Here is a 21991-nt window from a genome sequence, read left to right as displayed (position 1 = left end):
GCGCCTCCAGGAGAGAAGCCCAAGCAAGACGCGCCCCGAGGAGTGTCTTTCCATATGTCAGCACTCGGTCTGACTGAGCGCCTCCAGGAGAGAGGCCCAAGCAAGACGCGCCCCGAGGAGTGTCTTGCCACATGTCAACAATGGGTCTGACTGAGGGCCTCCAGGAGAGAAGCCCAAGCAACACGCGGCCCGAGGAGCGTCTTGACACATGTCAACACTGGGTCTGACAGAGGGCCTCCAGGAGAGAGGCCCAAGCAAGACGCGCCCCGAGGAGTGTCTTGCCACATGTCACCACTTGGTCTGACTGAGCGCCTCCAGGAGAGAGGCCCAAGCAACACGCGCCCCGTTGAGCGTCAGGCCACATGTCACTACTCAGTCTGACTGAGCGCCTCCAGGAGAGAGGCCCAAGCAAGACGCGCCCCGAGGAGCGTCTTGCCACGTGTCAACACTGGGTCTGATTGAGGGCCTTCTGGAGAGAGGCCCAAGCAAGACGCGCCCCGAGGAGCGTCTTGCCACATGTCAACACTGGGTCTGACTGAGCGCCTCCAGGAGAGAGGCCCAAGCAAGACACGCCCCGAGGAGCGTCTTGACACATGTCAACACTGGGTCTGACTGAGGGCCTCCATGAGAGAAGCCCAAGCAAGACGCGCCCCGAGGAGAGTCTTGCCACATGTCAACACTCGGTCTGACAAAGGGCCTCCAGGAGAGAGGCCCAAGCAAGACGCGCCCCGAGGAGTGTCTTGCCACATGTCAACACTGGGTCTTTCTGAGCGCCTCCAGGAGAGAAGCCCAAGCAAGACGCGCCCCGAGGAGCGTCTTTCCATATGTCAGCACTCTGTCTGACTGAGCGCCTCCAGGAGAGAGTTCCAAGCAAGACGTGCCCCGAGGAGCGTCTTGCCACATGTCAACAATGGGTCTGACTGAGGGCCTCCAGGAGAGAAGCCCAAGCAACACGCGGCCCGAGGAGCGTCTTGCCACATGTCAGCACTCGGTCTGAGTGAGCGCCTCCAGGAGAGAGGCCAAAGCAAGACGCGCCCCGAGGAGCGTCTTGCCACATGTCACCACTTGGTCTGACTGAGCGCCTCCAGGAGAGAGGCCCAAGCAACACGCGCCCCGAGGAGCGTCAGGCCACATGTCACTACTCAGTCTGACTGAGCGCCTCCAGGAGAGAGGCCCAAGCAAGACGCGCCCCGAGGAGCGTCTTGCCACGTGTCAACACTGGGTCTGATTGAGGGCCTTCTGGAGAGAGGCCCAAGCAAGACGCGCCCCGAGGAGCGTCTTGCCACATGTCAACAATGGGTCTTACTGAGGGCCTCCAGGAGAGAAGCCCAAGCAAGATGCGCCCCGTGGAGCTTCTTGCCACATGTCAGCACTGGGTCTGACTGAGCGCCTCCAGGAGAGAGGCCCAAGCAAGACGCGCCACGAGGAGCGTCTTGCCACATGTCACTACTCGGTCTGACTGAGCGCCTCCAGGAGAGAGGTCCAAGCAACACGCGCCCCGAGGAGCGTCTTGCCACATGTCAACACTGGGTCTGACTGAGTGCCTCCATGAGAGAAGCCCCAGCAAGACGCGCCCCGAGGAGCGTCTTGCCACATGTCACTACTCGGTCTGACTGAGCGCCTCCAGGAGAGAGGCCCAAGCAAGACGTGCCCCGAGGAGCGTCTTGCCACATGTCAACAATGGGTCTGACTGAGGGCCTCCAGGAGAGAAGCCCAAGCAAGAAGCGCCCCGAGGAGCGTCTTGCCACATGTCAACACTGGGTCTGACTGAGCGCCTCCAGGAGAGAGGCCCAAGCAAGACACGCCCCGAGGAGCGTCTTGACACATGTCAACACTGGGTCTGACTGAGGGCCTCCATGAGAGAAGCCCAAGCAAGACGGGCCCCGAGGAGAGTCTTGCCACATGTCAACACTGGGTCTGACAGAGGGCATCCAGGAGAGAGGCCCAAGCAATACGCGCCCGGAGGAGCGTCTTGCCACATGTCAACACTGGGTCTGACTGAGGGCCTCCAGGAGAGAAGCCCAAGCATGACGCACCCCGAGGAGCTTCTTGCTACATGTCAGCACTCGGTCTGACTGAGCGCCTCCAGGAGAGAGGCCAAAGCAAGACGCGCCCCGAGGAGCGTCTTGCCACGTGTCAACACTGGGTCTGACTTAGCGCCTCCAGGAGAGAGGCCCAAGCAAGATGCGCCCCGAGGAGCGTCTTGCCACGTGTCACCACTGGGTCTGACTGAGCTCCTCCAGGAGAGAGGCCCAAGCAAGACGCGCCCCGAGGAGCGTCTTGCCACGTGTCACCACTGGGTCTGATTGAGCACCTCCAGGAGAGAGGCCCCAGCAAGACGCGCCCCGAGGAGCGTCTTGCCACATGTCACTACTCGGTCTGACTGAGCACCTCCAGGAGGGAGGTCCAAGCAAGACGCGCCCCGAGGAGCGTCTTGCCACATGTCACTACTCGGTCTAACTGAGCACCTCCAGGAGAGAGGCCCAAGCAAGACTTGCCCCGAGGAGCGTCTTGCCACATGTCAACACTGGGTCTGACTGAGCGCCTCCAGGAGATAGGCCCAAGCAAGACACGCCCCGAGGAGCGTCTTGACACATGTCAACACTGGGTCGGACTGAGGGCCTCCATGAGAGAAGCCCAAGCCAGACGCGCCCCGAGGAGAGTCTTGCCACATGTGAACACTCGGTCTGACAGAGGGCATTCAGGAGAGAGGCCCAAGCAATACGCGCCCCGAGGGTGTCTTGCCACATGTCACCACTGGGTCTGAATGAGCGCCTCCAGGAGAGAGGCCCAACCAAGACGCGCCCCGAGGAGTGTCTTGCCACATGCCAACACTGGGTCTGACTGAGCGCCTCCAGGAGAGAGGCCCAAGCAAGACGCGCCCCAAGGAGCGTCTTGCCACGTGTCAACACTGGGTCTGACTGAGCGCCTCCAGGAGAGAGGCCCAAGCAAGACGCGCCCCGAGGAGCGTCTTGTCACATGTCAACACTGGGTCTGTCTGAGCGCCTTCAGGAGAGAAGCCCAAGCAAGACGAGCCCCGAGGAGCGTCTTGCCAAATGTCAACAATGGGTCTGACTGAGGGCCTCCAGGAGAGAAGCCCAAGAAAGACTGCGCCCCGAGGAGCGTCTTGACACATGTTAACACTGGGCCTGACTGAGGGCGTCCATGAGAGAAGCCCAAGAAAGACGCGCCCCGAGGAGAGTCTTGCCACATGTCAACACTCGGTCTGACAGAGGGCATTGAGGAGAGAGGCCCAAGCAATACGCGCCCCGAGGAGCGTCTTGCCACATGTCACCACTGGGTCTGAATGAGCGCCTCCAGGAGAGAGGCCCAAGCAAGACGCGCCCCGAGGAGCGTCTTGTCACATGTCAACACTGGGTCTGTCTGAGCGCCTTCAGGAGAGAAGCCCAAGCAAGACGAGCCCCGAGGAGCGTCTTGCCAAATGTCAACAATGGGTCTGACTGAGGGCCTCCAGGAGAGAAGCCCAAGAAAGACTGCGCCCCGAGGAGCGTCTTGACACATGTCAACACTGGGTCTGACAGAGTGCCTCCAGGAGAGAGGCCCAAGCAAGACGCGCCCCGAGGAGTGTCTTGCCACATGTCACCACTGGGTCTGACTGAGCGCCTCCAGGAGAGAGGCCCAAGCAAGACGCGCCCCGAGGAGCGTCAGGCCACATGTCACTACTCAGTCTGACTGAGCGCCTCCAGGAGAGAGGCCCAAGCAAGACGCGCCCCGAGGAGCGTCTTGACTTATGTCAGCACTCGGTCTGACTGAGCGCCTCCAGGAGAGAGGCCCAAGCAAGACGCGCCCCGAGGAGCGTCTTGCCACATGTCAACACTGGGTCTGACTGAGCGCCTCCAGGAGAGAGGCCCCAGCAAGACACGCCCCGAGGAGCGTCTTGACTTATGTCAGCACTCGGTCTGACTGAGCGCCTCCAGGAGAGAGGCCCAAGCAAGACGCGCCCCGAGGAGCGTCTTGCCACATGTCAACAATGGGTCTGACCGAGGGCCTCCAGGAGAGAGGCCCAAGCAAGATGCGCCCGGAGGAGCGTATTGCCACATGTCAACACTGGGTCTGACAGAGGGCCTCCAGGAGAGAGGCCCAAGTGGGATGCGCCACGAGGAGCGTCTTGTCACATGTCAACACTGGGTCTTTCTGAGCGCCTCCAGGAGAGAAGCCCAAGCAAGACGCGCCCCGAGGAGCGTCTTGCCACATGTCAGCACTCGGTCTGACTGAGCGCCTCCAGGAGAGAGGCCCAAGCACGACGCGCCCCGAGGAGCGTCTTGCCACATGTCAACACTTTGTCTGACAGAGGGCCTCCAGGAGAGAGGCCCAAGCAAGACGCGCCCCGAGGAGTGTCTTGCCACATGTCACCACTTGGTCTGACTGAGCGCCTCCAGGAGAGAGGCCCAAGCAACACGCGCCCCGAGGAGCGTCAGGCCACATGTCACTACTCAGTCTGACTGAGCGCCTCCAGGAGAGAGGCCCAAGTAAGACGCGCCCCGAGGAGCGTATTGCCACGTGTCAACACTGGGTCTGATTGAGGGCCTTCTGGAGAGAGGCCCAAGCAAGACGCGCCCCGAGGAGCATCTTGCCACATGTCAACAATGGTTCTTACTGAGGGCCTCCAGGAGAGAAGCCCAAGCAAGACGTGCCCCGAGGAGCTTCTTGCCACATGTCAGCACTCGGTCTGACAGAGGGCCTCCATGAGAGACGCCCAAGCAAGACGCGCCCCGAGGAGTGTCTTGCCAAATGTCAACACTGGGTCTGACTGATTGCCTCAGGGAGAGAGGTCCAAGCAAGACGCGCCCCGAGGAGCGTCTTGCCACATGTCACTACTCGGTCTGACTGAGCGCCTCAGTTAGAGAGGTCCAAGCAAGACGCGCCCCGAGGAGCGTCTTGCCACATGTCAACACTGGGTCTGACTGAGTGCCTCCATGAGAGAAGCCCCAGCAAGACGCGCCCCGAGGAGTGTCTTGCCACATGTCACCACTTGGTCTGACTGAGCGCCTCCAGGAGAGAGGCCCAAGCAACACGCGCCCCGAGGAGCGTCAGGCCACATGTCAGCACTCGGTCTGACTGATCGCCTCCAGGAGAGAGGCCAAAGCAAGACGCGCCCCGAGGAGCGTCTTGACACATGTCAACACTGGGTCTGACAGAGGGCCTCCAGGAGAGAGGCCAAAGCAAGACGCGCCCCGAGGAGCGTCTTGACACATGTCAACACTGGGTCTGACAGAGGGCCTCCATGAGAGAGGCCCAAGCAAGACGCGCCCCGAGGAGTGTCTTGCCACGTGTCAACACTGGGTCTGACTGAGCGCCTCCAGGAGAGAGGCCCAAGCAAGATGCGCCCCGAGGAGCGTCTTGCCACGTGTCACCACTGGGTCTGACTGAGCGCCTCCAGGAGAGAGGCCCAAGCAAGACGCGCCCTGAGGAGCGTCTTGCCACGTGTCACCACTGGGTCTGATTGAGCGCCTCCAGGAGAGAGGCCCCAGCAAGACGCGCCCCGAGGAACGTCTTGCCTTATGTCAGCATTCGGTCTGACTGAGCGCCTCCAGGAGAAAGGCCCAAGCAAGACGCGCCCCGAGGAGCGTCTTGCGACATGTCACTACTCGGTCTAACTGAGCGCCTCCAGGAGAGAGGTCCAAGCAAGATGCGCCCCGAGGAGCGTCTTGCCACATGTCACTACTCGGTCTGAGTGAGCGCCTCCAGGAGAGAGGCCCAAGCAAGACGTGCCCCGAGGAGCGTCTTGCCACATGTCAACAATGGGTCTGACTGAGGGCCTCCAGGAGAGAAGCCCAAGCAAGACGCGCCCCGAGGAGCGTCTTGCCACATGTCAACACTGGGTCTGACTGAGCGCCTCCAGGAGAGAGGCCCAAACAAGACGCGCCCCGAGGAGCGTCAGGCCACATGTCACTACTCAGTCTGACTGAGCGCCTCCAGGAGAGAGGCCCAAGCAAGACGCGCCCCGAGGAGCGTCTTGCCACATGTCAACAATGGGTCTAACTGAGGGCCTCCAGGAAAGAAGCCCAAGCAAGACGCGGCCCGAGGAGCGTCTTGCCACATGTCAGCAATCGGTCTGACCGAGCGCCTCCAGGAGAGAGGCCCAAGCAAGACGCGCACCGAGGAGCGTCTTGCCACATGTCAACAATGGGTCTGACTGAGGGCCTCCAGGAGAGAAGCCCAAGCAAGACGCGCCCCGTGGAGCGTCTTGACACATGTCAACACTGGGTCTGACAGAGGGCCTCCAGGAGAGAGGCCCAAGCAAGACGCGCCCCGAGGAGTGTCTTGCCACATGTCACCACTGGGTCTGACTGAGCGCCTCCAGGAGAGAGGCCCAAGCAAGACCGGTCAGGCCTGCAGTGTACACATCAGAGACATGATGTTCTTTCACAGAACTGAGGTTGTTCATTACTAAATGACTTTTAGAGCAATATTGTTATTATACTATTCAACAGGTTGATCATAATAATGTGTATTAAACCCACAACCTAGCACTGAGGACAGAGGGACTTTATTTAAATTAGTACTTAATGGAAACGATACATAAAGATACATAAGAGCCATGTCATACATTCAGCCTAGGAATAGTTGCATTGTGCACTTATAAAAATATACACATCAATTGCTCGAATCCCATTGTTGCAAAGTAAAACTCTAATAAAACTCTAGTCTGACATCAACAGAGAAGACTTAGTGTATGCACTACAAATACAGCATTAGGATTTCGAGTGGACCGTGCACCTTGTGAACCATCAGAGGCTTATGACGCAACATATCTTCCAGTTGCTATTAGACAAGTTATAATTCTCGACCATTTTTCGGAACTGGTTTCTTGGGTCCGTGAGTAAATGCCAAATGAGATGATAGTCCTTATGTAAGTTCCTGGCGATCCCATGTCACGCTCTTGTCCATCAGCCGGTGAACGCTGAGACGGAACTCGATGAGAGCGATGTATTTTTTAAGTGCTCCGAATGTACTTCTAACAAGCGTGCGATTCACTTCGTGAGTAAACCGCAGCTCCAGCTGATTCAAACAGTCGAGCCAACTTTCTACATCACAATATTCGTTTTGTAGTTAGTCGAGTTACCTTTTGTGTGGCGCATGCACGGGTCGTTAGCGTCCAGCTCCCAGCTTAGAGAGTCCTGTATTGACACAGACGTCAATACATCTCGATGTCATGCAACACACAAAGTCTGTCGCATACAGGTGGGTTAACACACATGTACGATGTGTGCGATGGCACGCCCGTTTACAATGGGACACGACGATGATCATTGTTAACCAAACTCTTGTTTCTCACGACAGGTGGTAGCGTTGTCTCCTGCACCTGGTCTTCGTGCACAGAGGGTGTTGTAATGTGCTCGTCATAGTCGCGATCGTTGTCACTCGAATCCGTTGTTCTCACGACAGGTGGTAGTGTTATCTCCTGCATGTTGTCTTCGCGTGCGGCAAGCGTTGTGCTGTGCTCATTATAATGGTTGCCTTCGTACAAAGGGGGTGTTGAATACTCCTTCGCGAGTAGTGTAGGAGGTGGTGTGATGGGACGTATCTCAGAGGCGTTATGTGAGCGTACCACCATGGCCTTAGCAACTGCGACTACTGAGAGTACACCCAGTACAGACAGCAAGATCATTTTTCTTCTTGGGTTTTGTACATGTGGGTACAGCCGCTTTAATGGCAGTGAGAGCAAGTGGGCAAATGTATTTATAGGTCACTAGCAGAAACTAAGGCACGTGGTCAGAGTGTAATCGTAACCACCGTAGCTCTTGTCATAATTTAATATACATAGAAATCAGAAACGGGCATGTCAGGATAAACATCGCGAGTGATAATGCGGCCAGTATCTGTGTGCGCTTGAGAGCACCTTGTTGTTCTACTGTGGTGCCCACGCCGCCGGGTCTGTAAATGTCATCGACCTTCTTTATATACGCATACGCTAAAGACCGTATATTCTCTATGGATTTGAACACGTCCTTTGTTTCGCGTAACGCTTGAGCTGTCTCGAGCGTGATGTTGTGAGTGTACGCCAGTGTTTCACGTGCACCGAGGTCCGAAAGGGCGTGCGCTACAACTATTAACCTTGGTTTGGGAGTGTGGCGAAACGCTCGCTCCGCTGTAATGGGCGGATGCAATGTTATCACCTGGTACGTTTCGTTAGTCGTGTCGTAACACACCGGTCCGTCACACGGACCGTCACATTTAATGGGGCACAGTAAGGACAACACGCCGCCGACCGTGACTTCGCACTCGACCGCGGTGGTGTTATCGATTTGCAAAGGATCACATACGCCTCTCCAGTCGCAATGAGGCACATTGTAGTCGACGCGACCGTCGGTCACCATAGCTTTCGTCAGCCAACACACTCGATTGCCCTTCGAAACATCGGCGATCAACGTGAGCGTAGAGGTCGCCGTCGCTTTACTGTACGCCAGGATATCCGTGTGTGAGTGCACGCTCAACGTCGATTGACAACCGGTCATGTCAGACCTGATCAGACCTTCCGAACACATGACCGTTAGTTGTTGTGCGGCCGAGAGTATCGCGATCATACCGTTGAGATGTGTAGAAAGCGCGTACACGCCAGCCTTCAACGTTTCCAAAGTTTCCAGCAGTCTAGAGGGACTTGTCTTAGCGCGCACGGCTGTGCTGAATTTGCGTTGGGTAGACACAACGGCTTCGACCTCGCTTAGGATCTGTGGGCTCATGTACTCGTGGTAGGCCAAGACATGTATAGTCGAGCGCGGTGACGCCCCGAACACTTGACCCGGTTTTGTTGTGGCGATATGCGTGTCCAGTAACGCGGCAAAGTCCGCGTGTCTAGCGTGTATTGATTTTACAGCTCGCTCATACCCCAACAGTACGGTCCGTAGAAGTTCGTTCACTTGTTTCCATGCGCTCGTGGAACACAGGACATCGCAACCTCTGTGATACTCAAGTAAAGCGTCACACACCAGCTGCTTGCACGTTGGAAATACAATCGGTAGTAACTTCTTACTCCACTCTATGTTGAACTCGTATAGTATGTATATGGGCGGTTGCGGCGGTTTGCGCATTTTCTATCTACCCTCCGCTAATATGACTCTGTGGTCTGTCTCCTTAGATGGTGCGGTTGGAACTTGCGAGAGTGCACTATCGACGGTCGGCGTTTCCATTTCGTCAACTGTGCCATTTTTGACCGCTGGCAAACGGCCGTCGACGGTCGATGCGAGACACCAACATAACGTTAGACCGCGACCCTCATGCCAGTTTTCTGTAGTACTAGTTGTAGTTTCTGGTGCACACTCGAAACGCCATTACGATCACAATTACGTTGATTAATAAATCCAGTGTTGTAGCGACTGCAGCCAGCGCCGTCGTGCAACTTGTGTCAGTGTTATCTCTCGATACTTTCATTCGTATCTGAGCGTATGCAGAATCTACGGATCTGGTGAAGTTGCTTGTCACTAGCTTGCGCACGTTTGATATGGCACTGTGCGCGAGACTCACACAACCTGCAGTGGTGACCGTCGCGTCAGTGCAAAGTTTTTCCGATATATCGCTCGCAACATCATTTGTCATTTGCTGTACACTGATGATAGTCCTTAAGTAAGTTCCTGGCGATCCCATGTCACGCTCTTGCCCATCAGCCAGTGAACGCTGAGACGGAACTCGATGAGAGCGATGTATTTTTTAAGTGCTCCGAATGTACTTCTAACAAGCGTGCGATTCACTTCGTGAGTAAACCGCAGCTGCAGCTGATTCAAACAGTCGAGCCAACTTTCTACTTCACAATATTCGTTTTGTAGTTAGTCGAGTTACATTTTGTGTGGCGCATGCACGGGTCGTTAGAGTCCAGCTCCCAGCTTAGAGAGTCCTGTATTGACACAGACGTCAATACATCTCGATGTCATGCAACACACAAAGTCTGTCGCATACAGGTGGGTTAACACATGTACGATACCTTTTGTGTGGCGCATGCACAGGTCGTTAGCGTCCAGCTCCCGGCTTATAGAGAGTCCTGTATTGAAACAGACGTCAATACATCTCGATGTCATGCAACACACAAAGTCTGTTGCATACAGGTGGGTTAACACACATGTACGATGTGTGCAATGGCTCGCCCGTTTACAATGGGACACGACGATGATCATTGTTAACCAAACTCTTGTTTCTCACGACAGGTGGTAGCGTTGTCTCCTGCACCTGGTCTTCGTGCACAGAGGGTGTTGTAATGTGCTCGTCATAGTCGCGATCGTTGTCACTCGAATCCGTAGAATCTCGATGTCATGCAACACACAAAGTCTGTCGCATACAGGTGGGTTAACACATGTACGATATCTTTTGTGTGGCGCATGCACGGGTCGTTAGCGTCCAGCTCCCGGCTTATAGAGAGTCCTGTATTGACACAGACGTCAATACATCTCGATGTCATGCAACACACAAAGTCTGTCGCATACAGGTGGGTTAACACACATGTACGATGTGTGCAATGGCGCGCCCGTTTACAATGGGACACGACGATGATCATTGTTAACCAAACTCTTGTTTCTCACGACAGGTGGTAGCGTTGTCTCCTGCACCTGGTCTTCGTGCACAGAGGGTGTTGTAATGTGCTCGTCATAGTCGCGATCGTTGTCACTCGAATCCGTTGTTCTCACGACAGGTCGTAGCGTTGTCTCCTGCATGTTGTCTTCGCGTGCGGCAAGCGTTGTGCTGTGCTCGTTATAATGGTTGTCTTCGTACAAAGGGGGTGTTGAATACTCCTTCGCGAATAGTCTAGGAGGTGGTGTGCTGGGACGTATCTCAGAGGCGTTATGTGAGCGTACCACCATGGCCTGAGCAACTGCGACTACTGAGAGTACACCCAGTACAGACAGCAAGATCTTTTTTTTTCTTGGGTGTTGTACGTGTGGGTACAGCCGCTTTAATGGCAGTGAGAGCAAGTGGTCAAATGTATTTATAGGTCACTAGCAGAAACTAAGGCACGTGGTCAGAGTGTAATCGTAACCACCGTAGCTCTTGTCATAATTTAATATACATAGAAATCAGAAACGGGCATGTCAGGATAGACATCGCGAGTGATAATGCGGCCAGTATCTGTGTGTGCTTGAGAGCACCTTGTTGTTCTACTGTGGTGCCCACGCCGCCGGGTCTGTAAATGTCATCGACCTTCTTTATATACGCATACGCTAAAGACCGTATATTCTCTATGGATTTGAACACGTCCTTTGTTTCGCGTAACGCTTGAGCTGTCTCGAGCGTGATGTTGTGAGTGTACGCCAGTGTTTCTCGTGCACCGAGGTCCAAAAGGGCGTGCGCTACAACTATTAACCTTGGTTTGGGAGTGTGGCGAAACGCTCGCTCCGCTGTAAAGGGCGGATGCAATGTTATCACCTGGTACGTTTCGTTAGTCGGGTCGTAACACACTGGTCCGTCACACGGACCGTCACATTGTATGGGGCACAGTAAGGACAACACGCCGCCGACCGTGACTTCGCACTCGACCGCGGTGGTGTTGTCGATTTGCAAAGAATCACATACGCCTCTCCAGTCGCAATGAGGCACATTGTAGTCGACGCGACCGTCGGTCACCATAGCTTTCGTCAGCCAACACACTCGATTGCCCTTCGAAACATCGGCGATCAACGTGAGCGTAGAGGTCGCCGTCGCTTTACTGTACACCAGGATATCCGTGTGTGAGTGCACGCTCGACGTCGATTGAAAACCGGTCATGTCAGACCTGATCAGACCTTCCAAACACATGACCGTTAGTTGTTGTGCGGCCGAGAGTATCGCGATCATACAGTTGAGATGTGTAGAAAGCACGTACACGCCAGCCTTCCACGTTTCCAAAGTTTCCAGCAGTCTAGAGGGACTTGTCTTAGCGCGCACGGCTGTGCTGAATTTGCGTTGGGTAGACACCACGGCTTCGACCTCGCTTAGGATCTGTGGGCTCATGTACTCGTGGTAGGCCAAGACGTGTATAGTCGAGCGCGGTGACGCCCCGAACACTTGACCCGGTTTTGTTGTGGCGATATGCGTGTCCAGTAACGCAGCAAAGTCCGCGTGTCTAGCGTGTATTGATTTTACAGCTCGCTCATACCCCAACAGTACGGTCCGTAGAAGTTCGTTCACTTGTTTCCATGCGCTCGTGGAACACAGGACATCGCAACCTCTGTGATACTCAAGTAAAGCATGACACACCAGCTGCTTGCAGGTTGGAAATACAATCGGTAGTAACTTCTTACTCCACTCTATGTTGAACTCGTATAGTATGTATATGGGCGATTGCGGCGGTTTGCGCATTTTCTATCTACCCTTCGCTAATATGACTCTGTGGTCTGTCTCCTGAGATGGTGCGGTTGGACCTTGCGAGAGTGCACTATCGACGGTCGGCGTTTCCAGACCACCTGTCGTGAGAAACAAGAGTTTGGTTAACAATGATCATCGTCGTGTCCCATTGTAAACGGGCGCGCCATCGCACACGTCGTACATGTGTGTTAACCCACCTGTATGCAACAGACTTTGTGTGTTGCATGACATCGAGATGTATTGACGTCTGTGTCAATACAGGACTCTCTATAAGCCGGGAGCTGGACGCTAACGACCCGTGCATGCGCCACACAAAAGGTATCGTACATGTGTTAACCCATCTGTATGCGACAGACTTTGTGTGTTGCATGACATCGAGATGTATTGACATCTGTGTCAATACAGGACTCTCTAAGCTGGGAGCTGGACGCTAACGACCCGTGCATGCGCCACACAAAAGGTAACTCGACTAACTACAAAACGCATATTGTGATGTAGAAAGTTGGCTCGACTGTTTGAATCAGCTGCAGCTGCGGTTTACTCACGAAGTGAATCGCACGCTTGTTAGAAGTACATTCGGAGCACTTAAAAAATACATCGCTCTCATCGAGTTCCGTCTCAGAGTTCACCGGCTGATGGGCAAGAGCGTGACATGGGATCGCCAGGAACTTACTTAAGGACTATCATCTCATTTGGCATTTACTCACGGACCCAAGAAACCAGTTCCGAAAAATGGTCGAGAATTATAACTTGTCTAATAGCAACTGGAAGATATGTTGCGTCATAAGCCTCTGATGGTTCACAAGGTGCATGGTCCACTCGAAATCCTAATGCTGTATTTGTAGTACATACACTTAGTCTTCTCTGTTGATGTCAGACTAGAGTTTTATTAGAGTTTTACTTTGCAACAATGGGATTCGAGCAATTGATGTGTATATTTTTAATAGTGCACAATGCTACTATTCCTAGGCTGAATGTATGACATGGCTCTTATGTATCATTATGTATCGTTTCCATTAAGTACTAATTTAAATAAAGTCCCTCTGTCCTCTGTGCTAGGTTGTGGGTTTAATACACATTATTATGATCAACCTGTTGAATAGTATAATAACAATATTCCTGTAAAAGTCATTTAGTAATGAACAACCTCAATTCTGTGAAAGAACATCATGTCTCTGATGTGTACACTGCAGGCCTGACCGGGGTTTGCACGCACGGGCCTGTGTGTGTGTGTGTGTGTGTGTGTGTGTGTGTGTGTGTGTGTGTGTGTGTGTGTGTGGTGTATATTTTTAATAGTGCACATTGCTACTATTCCTAGGATGAATGTATGACATGGCTCTTATGTATCATTATGTATCGTTTCCATTAAGTAATAATTTAAATAAAGTCCCTCTGTCCTCAGTGCTAGGTTGTGGGTTTAATACACATCATTATGAACAACCTGTTGAATAGTATAATAACAATATTCCTGTAAAAGTCATTTAGTAATGAACAACCTCAGTTCTGTGAAAGAACATCATGTCTCTGATGTGTACACTGCAGAACTGACCGGGGTTTGCACGCAAGGGCCTGTGTGTGTGTGTGTGTGTGCGTGTGTGCGTGTGTGTGTGTGTGTGTGTGTGTGTGTGTGTGTGTGTGTGTGTGTGTGTGTGTGTGTGTGTGTGTGTGTGTGTGTGTGTGTGTGTGAAACAAATAAAGATAAATATAGCTAGTGCGGCCACGAGCGGTCGTGCAGGGTAGAGGCTGCGCGAAAACGCCTCTAAAACAAGCGCGTGCCCACGCCCGATCCGTGGAAGCACGTAGAACTAGCAAACGTACTAGCAGAAATCAACGATCGCACACGGGTCATTGAGTGTGTACAGGGTTCGTCTGCGTGTGTGGCATTGGGCAATCTAGCGGCAACCGAGTGGCCTGAAGGCGGAACCGGCCAACCCGTCGCCCTCACCATCGTTGTGCTTCGAGATGAACTATTGCTAAAGATGATCGTCCTCGTCAACCACGGCGCTACCAGAGTTACCACGACATGCGCCTTAAAAGCGTTCTCGTTTGGGTCAGCGCCACCAGAATTGAATCGGCAAGTCAGCGGATATTACACAACTCGTAACGAAGACCCTCTCCGCGACCTCGCGGCCAGTGTGCGCAGTGTACAGCAAATGACAAACGATGTTGCGAGCGATATATCGGAAAAACTTTGCACTGACGCGACGGTCGCCACTGCAGGTTGTGTGAGTCTCGCGCAAAGTGCCATATCAAACGTGCGCAAGCTAGTGACAAGCAACTTCACCAGATCCGTAGATTCTGCATACGCTTGGATACGAATGAAAGTATCGAGAGATAACACCGACACGAGTTGTGCGACGGCGCTGGCTGCAGTCGCTACAACACTGGATTTATTAATCAACGTAATTGTGATCGTAATGGCGTATCGAGTGTGCACCAGAAACTACAACCAGTACTACAGAAAACTGGCATGAGGGTCGCTGTCTAAAGTTATGTTGGTGTCTCACATCGACCGTCGACGGCCGTTTGCCAGCGGCTGAAAATGGCACAGTTGACGAAATGGAAACGCCGACCGTCGATAGTGCCCTCTCGCAAGTTCCAAACGCACCATCTCAGGAGACAGACCACAGAGTCATATTAGCGGAGGGTAGATAGAAAATGCGCAAACCGCCGCAACCGCCCATATACCTACTATACGAGTTCAACATAGAGTGGAGTAAGAAGTTACTACCGATTGTATTTCCAACGTGCAAGCAGCTGGTGTGTGACGCTTTACTTGAGTATCACAGAGGTTGCGATGTCCTGTGTTCCACGAGCGCATGGAAACAAATGAACGAACTTCTACGGACCGTACTGTTGGGGTATGAGCGAGCTGTAAAATCAATACACGCTAGACACGCGGACTTTGCCACGTTACTGGACACGCATATCGCCACAACAAAACCGGGTCAAGTGTTCGGGACGTCACCGCGCTCGACTATACACGTCTTGGCCTACCACGAGTACATGAGCCCACAAGATCCTAAGCGAGGTCGAAGCCGTTGTGTCTACCCAACGCAAATTCAGCACAGCCGTGCGCGCTAAGACAAGTCCCTCTAGACTGCTGGAAACTTTGGAAACGTGGAAGGCTGGCGTGTACGCGCTTTCTACACATCTCAACGGTATGATCGCGATACTCTCGGCCGCACAACAACTAATGGTCATGTGTTCGGAAGGTCTGATCAGGTCTGACATGACCGGTTGTCAATCGACGTCGAGCGTGCACTCACACACGGATATCCTGGCGTACAGTAAAGCGACAGCGACCTCTACGCTCACTTTGATCGCCGATGTTTCGAAGGGCAATCGAGTGTGTTGGCTGACGAAAGCTATGGTGACCGACGGTCGCGTCGACTACAATGTGCCTCATTGCGACTGGAGAGGCGTATGTGATCCTTTGCAAATCAACAACACCACCACGGTCGAGTGCGAAGTCACGGTCGGCGTGTTGTCCTTACTGTGCCCCATACAATGTGACGGTCCGTGTCACGGACCGGTGTGTTACGACCCGACTAACGAAACGTACCAGGTGATAACATTGCATCTGCCCATTACAGCGGAGCGAGCGTTTGGCCACACTCCCAAACCAAGGTTAATAGTTGTAGCGCACGCCCTTTCGGACCTCGGTGCACGCGAAACACTGGCGTACACTCACAACATCACGCTCGAGACAGCTAAAGCGTTACGCAAAACAAAGGACGTGTTCAAATCCATAGAGAATATACGGTCTTTAGCGTATGCGTATATAAAGAAGGTCGATGACATTTACAGACCCGGCGGCGTGGGCACCACAGTAGAACAACAAGGTGCTCTCAAGCGCACACAGATACTGGCCGCATTATCACTCGCGATGTCTATCCTGACATGCCCGTTTCTGATTTCTATGTATATTAAATTATGACAAGAGCTACAGTGGTTACGATTACACTCTGACCACGTGCCTTAGTTTCTGCTAGTGACCTATTAATACATTTGACCACTTGCTCTCACTGCCATTAAAGCGGCTGTACCCACACGTACAACACCCAAGAAAAAAAATGATCTCGCTGTCTGTACTGGGTGTACTCTCAGTAGTCGCAGTTGCTCAGGCCATGGTGGTACAATCACATAACGCCTCTGAGATACGTCCCATCACACCACCTCCTAGACTACTCGCGAAGGAGTATTCAACACCCCCTTTGTACGAAGACAACCATTATAACGAGCACAGCACAACGCTTGCCGCACGCAAAGACAACATGCAGGAGACAACGCTACCACCTGTCGTGAGAACAACGGATTCGAGTGACAACGATTGCGACTATGACGAGCACATTACAACACCCTCTGTGCACGAAGACCAGGTGCAGGAGACAACGCTACCACCTGTCGTGAGAAACAAGAGTTTGGTTAACAATGATCATCGTCGTGTCCCATTGTAAACGGGCGCGCCATTGCACACATCATACATGTGTGTTAACCCACCTGTATGCGACAGACTTTGTGTTGCATGACATCGAGATGTATTGACGTCTGTGTCAATACAGGACTCTCTATAAGCCGGGAGCTGGACGCTAACGACCCGTGCATGCGCCACACAAAAGGTAACTCAACTAACTACAAAAAGCATATTGTGATGTAGAAAGTTGGCTCGACTGTTTGAATCAGCTGCAGCTGCGGTTTACTCACGAAGTGAATGGCACGCTTGTTAGAAGTACATTCAGAGCACTTAAAAAATACATCACTCTCATCGAGTTCCGTCTCAGCGTTCACCGGCTGATGGGCAAGAGCGTGACATGGGATCGCCAGGAACTTACTTAAGGACTATCATCTCATTTGGCATTTACTCACGGACCCAAGAAACCAGTTCCGAACAATGGTCGAGAATTATAACTTGTCTAATAGCAACTGGAAGATATGTTGCGTCATAAGCCTCTGATGGTTCACAAGGTGCACGGTCCACTCGAAATCCCAATGCTGTATTTGTAGTACATACACTAAGTCTTCTCTGTTGATGTCAAACTAGAGTTTTATTAGAGTTTTACTTTGCAACAATGGGATTCGAGCAATTGATGTGTATATTTTTAATAGTGCACAATGCTACTATTCCTAGGCTGAATGTATGACATGGATCTTATGTATCATTATGTATCGTTTCCATTAAGTACTAATTTAAATAAAGTCCCTCTGTCCTCAGTGCTAGGTTGTGGGTTTAATACACATTATTATGATCAACCTGTTGAATAGTATAATAACAATATTCCTGTAAAAGTCATTTAGTAATGAACAACCTCAGTTCTGTGAAAGAACATCATGTCTCTGATGTGTACACTGCAGGCCTGACCGGGGTTTGCACGCAAGGGCCTGTGTGTGTGTGTGTGTGTGTGTGTGTGTGTGTGTGTGTGTTTGTGTGTGTGTGTGTGTGTGTGTGTGTGTGTGTGTGTGTGTGTGTGTGTGTGTGTGTGTGTGTGTGTGTGTGTGTGTGTGTGTGTGTGTGTGTGTGTGTGTGAAACAAATAAAGATAAATATAGCTAGTGCGGCCACAAGCGGTCGTGCAGGGTAGAGGCTGCGCGAAAACGCCTCTAAAACAAGCGCGTGCCCGCGCCCAATCCGGCGTCTACTTGTTCGACGAACTCAGCAGGTTCTCCAACAATAGGGTCGGCGTGATCGTGTCCTTACCACATGTCAACACTGGGTCTGACAGAGGGCCTCCAGGAGAGAGACCCAAGCAAGACGTGCCCCGAGGAGCGTCTTGCCACATGTCACCTCTGGGTCTGACTGAGCGCCTCCAGGAGAGAGGCCCAAGCAAGACGCGCCCCGAGGAGCGTCTTGTCACATGTCAACACTGGGTCTGACTGAGCGCCTCCAGGAGAGAAGCCCCAGCAAGACGTGCCCCGAGGAGCGTCTTGCCACATGTCAGCACTCGGTCTGACTGAGTGCCTCCAGGAGAGAGGCCCAAGCAAGATCCGCCCCGAGGAGCGTCTTGCCACATGTCAACAATGGGTCTGACTGAGGGCCTCCAGGAGAGAATCCCAAGCAAGAGGCGCCCCGAGGAGCGTCTTGCCACATGTCAGCACTCGGTCTGACTGAGCGCCTCCAGGAGAGAGGGCCAAGCAAGACGCGCCCCGAGGAGCGTCTTGCCACATGTCAACGAAGGGTCTGACTGAGGGCCTCCAGGAGAAAAGCCCAAGCAAGAAACGCCCGAGGAGCCTCTTGACACATGTCAACACTGGGTCTGACTGATCGCCTCCCCAGGAGAGAGGCCCAAGCAAGACGCGCCCCGAGGAGCGTCTTGCCACATGTCAACAATGGGTCTGACTGAGGGCATCCAGGAGAGAAGCCCAAGCAAGACGCGCCCCAAGGAGCATCTTGCCACATGTCAGCACTCGGTCTGACTGAGCGCCTCCAGGAGAGAGGCCCAAGCAAGACGTGCCCCGAGGAGCGTCTTGCCACATGTCAACACTGGGTCTGACTGAGCTTCTCCAGGAGAGAGGCCCAAGCAAGACGCGCCCCGAGGAGCGTCTTGCCACATGTCACCTCTGGGTCTGACTGAGCACCTCCAGGAGAGAGGCCCAAGCAAGACGCGCCCCGAGGAGCGTCTTGTCACATGTCAACACTGGGTCTGACTGAGCGCCTCCAGGAGAGAGGCACAAGCAAGAAATGCCCGAGGAGCGTCTTGACACATGTCAACACTGGGTCTGACTGATAGCCTCCCCAGGAGAGAGGCCCAAGCAAGACGCGCCCTGAGGAGCGTCTTGCCACATGTCAACACTGGGTCTGACTGAGTGCCTCCATGAGAGAAGCCCCAGCAAGACGCGCCCCAAGGAGCGTCTTGCCACATGTCAACACTGGGTCTGACTGAGCGCCTCCAGGAGAGAGGCCCAAGCAAGACGCGCCTGGAGGAGCATTTTGCCACATGTCAACACTGGGTCTGACAGAGGGCCTCAAGGGGAGAGGCCCAAGCAAGATGCGCCCCGAGGAGCATCTTGCCACATATCAACAATGGGTCTGACTGAGGGCCTCCAGGAGAGAAGACCAAGCAAGACGCGCCCCGAGGAGCGTCTTGCCACATGTCAGCACTCGGTCTTACTGAGCGCCTCCAGGAGAGAGTCCCAAATGAGACGCGCCCCGAGGAGCGTCTTGCCACATGTCGACAATGGGTCTGACTGAGGGCCTCCAGGAGAGAAGCCCAAGCAAGACGCGCCCCGAGGAGCGTCTTGCCACATGTCAGCACTCGGTCTGACTGAGCGCCTCCAGGAGAGAGGCCCAAGCAAGACGTGCCCCGAGGAGCGTCTTGCCACATGTTATCACTGGGTCTGACTGAGCGCTTCCAGGAGAGAGGCCCAAGCAAGACGCGCCCCGAGGAGAGTCTTGCCACATGTGAACACTGGGTCTGACTGAGCGCCTCCAGGAGAGAGGCCCAAGCAAGACGCGCCCGGAGGAGCGTCTTGCCACATGTAAGCACTCGGTCTGACTGAGTGCCTCCAGGAGAGAGGCCCAAGCAAGACGCGCCCCGAGGAGCATCTTGACACATGTCTCCTCTGGGTCTGACTGAGCGCCTCCAGGAGAGAGGCCCAAGCAAGACGTGCCCCGAGGAGCGTCTTGCCACATGTCAACACTGGGTCTGACTGAGTGCCTCCATTAGAGAAGCCCCAGCAAGACGCGCCCCGTGGAGCATCTTGCCACATGTCAACACTGGGTCTGACTGAGAACCTCCAGGAGAGAGACCCAAGCAAGACGCGCCCCGAGGAGTGTCTTGCCACATGTCAACACTGGGTTTGACTGAGCGCCTCCAGGATTGAGGCCCAAGCAAGACGCGCCCCGAGGAGCGTCTTGTCACATGTCACTACTCGGTCTGACTGAGCGCCTCCAGGAGAGAGGCCCAAGCAAGACGTTCCCCGAGGAGCTTCTTGCCACATGTCAACTAAGGGTCTGACTGAGGGCCTCCAGGAGAGAAGCCCAAGCAAGAAGCGCCCCCAGGAGTGTCTTGCCACATGTCAACACTGGGTCTGACTGAGCGCCTCCAGGAGAGAGGCCCAAGCAGGACACGCCCCGAGGAGCGTCTTGACACATGTCAACACTGGGTCTGACTGAGGGCCTCCATGAGAGAAGCCCAAGCAAGACGCGCCCCGAGGAGAGTCTTGCCACATGATAAAACACTGGGTCTGACAGAGGGCATCCAGGAGAGAGGCCCAAGCAATACGCGCCCCGAGGAGCGACTTGCCACATTTCACCACTGGGTCTGACTGAGCGCCTCCAGGAGAGAGGCCCAAGCAAGAAGCGCCCCGAGGAGCGTCTTGCCACGTGTCAACACTGGGTCTAATTGAGGGCCTTCTGGAGAGAGGCCCAAGCAAGACGCGCCCCGAGGAGCGTCTTGCCACATGTCAACACTGGGTCTGACTGAGCGCCTCCAGGAGAGAGGCCCAAGCAAGACGCGCCCGGAGGAGCGTCTTGCCACATGTCAGCACTCGGTCTGACTGAGCGCCTCCAGGAGAGAGGCCCAAGCAAGACGCGCCCCGAGGAGCATCTTGACACATGTCTCCTCTGGGTCTGACTGAGCGCCTCCAGGAGAGAGGCCCAAGCAAGACGTGCCCCGAGGAGCGTCTTGCCACATGTCAACACTGGGTCTGACTGAGTGCCTCCATGAGAGAAGCCCCAGCAAGACGCGCCCCAAGGAGGATCTTGCCAAGTGTCAACACTCGGTCTGACTGAGCGCCTCCAGGAGAGAGGCCCAAGCAAGACGTGCCCCGAGGAGCGTCTTGCCACATGTGAACACTGGGTCTGACTGAGCGCCTCCAGGAGAGAGGCCCAAGCAAGACGCGCCCGGAGGAGCGTCTTGCCACATGTCAGCACTCGGTCTGACTGAGCGCCTCTAGGAGAGAGGCCCAAGCAAGACGCGCCCCGAGGAGCATCTTGACACATGTCTCCTCTGGGTCTGACTGAGCGCCTCCAGGAGAGAGGCCCAAGCAAGACGTGCCCCGAGGAGCGTCTTGCCACATGTCAACACTGGGTCTGACTGAGAACCTCCAGGAGAGAGGCCCAAGCAAGACGCACCCCGAGGAGCGTCTTGTCACATGTCACTACTCGGTCCGACTGAGCGCCTCCAGGAGAGAGGCCCAAGCAAGACGTGCCCCGAGGAGCGTCTTGCCACATGTCAACAATGGGTCTGACTCAGCGCCTCCAGGAGAGAGGCCCAAGCAAGACAGGCCCCGAGGAGCGTCTTGACACATGTCAACACTGGGTCTGACTGAGGGCCTCCATGAGAGAAGCCCAAGCAAGACGCGCCCCGAGGAGAGTCTTGCCACAAGTCAACACTTGGTCTGAGGGAGGGCATCCAGGAGAGAGGGCCAAGCAAGAAGCGCCCCAAGGAGCGTCTTGCCACATGTCAACACTGGGTCTGACTGAGTGCCTCCAGGATAGAGGCCCAAGCAAGACACGCCCCGAGGAGCGTCTTGACACATGTCAACACTGGGTCTGACTGAGGGCCTCCACGAGAGAATCCCAAGCAAGACGCCCCCCGAGGAGAGTCTTGCCACATGTCAACACTGGGTCTGACAGAGGGCATCCAGGAGAGAGGCCCAAGCAATACGCGCCCCGAGGAGCGTCTTGCCACATGTCACCACTGGGTCTGACTGAGCGCCTCCAGGAGAGAGGCCCAAGCAAGAAGCGCCCCGAGGAGCGT

This window comes from Nothobranchius furzeri, chromosome 7 (genome assembly GCF_043380555.1).
Source record: "Nothobranchius furzeri strain GRZ-AD chromosome 7, NfurGRZ-RIMD1, whole genome shotgun sequence".
Lineage (NCBI taxonomy): Eukaryota > Metazoa > Chordata > Actinopteri > Cyprinodontiformes > Nothobranchiidae > Nothobranchius > Nothobranchius furzeri.
This window is presented reverse-complemented; position numbering follows the sequence as displayed.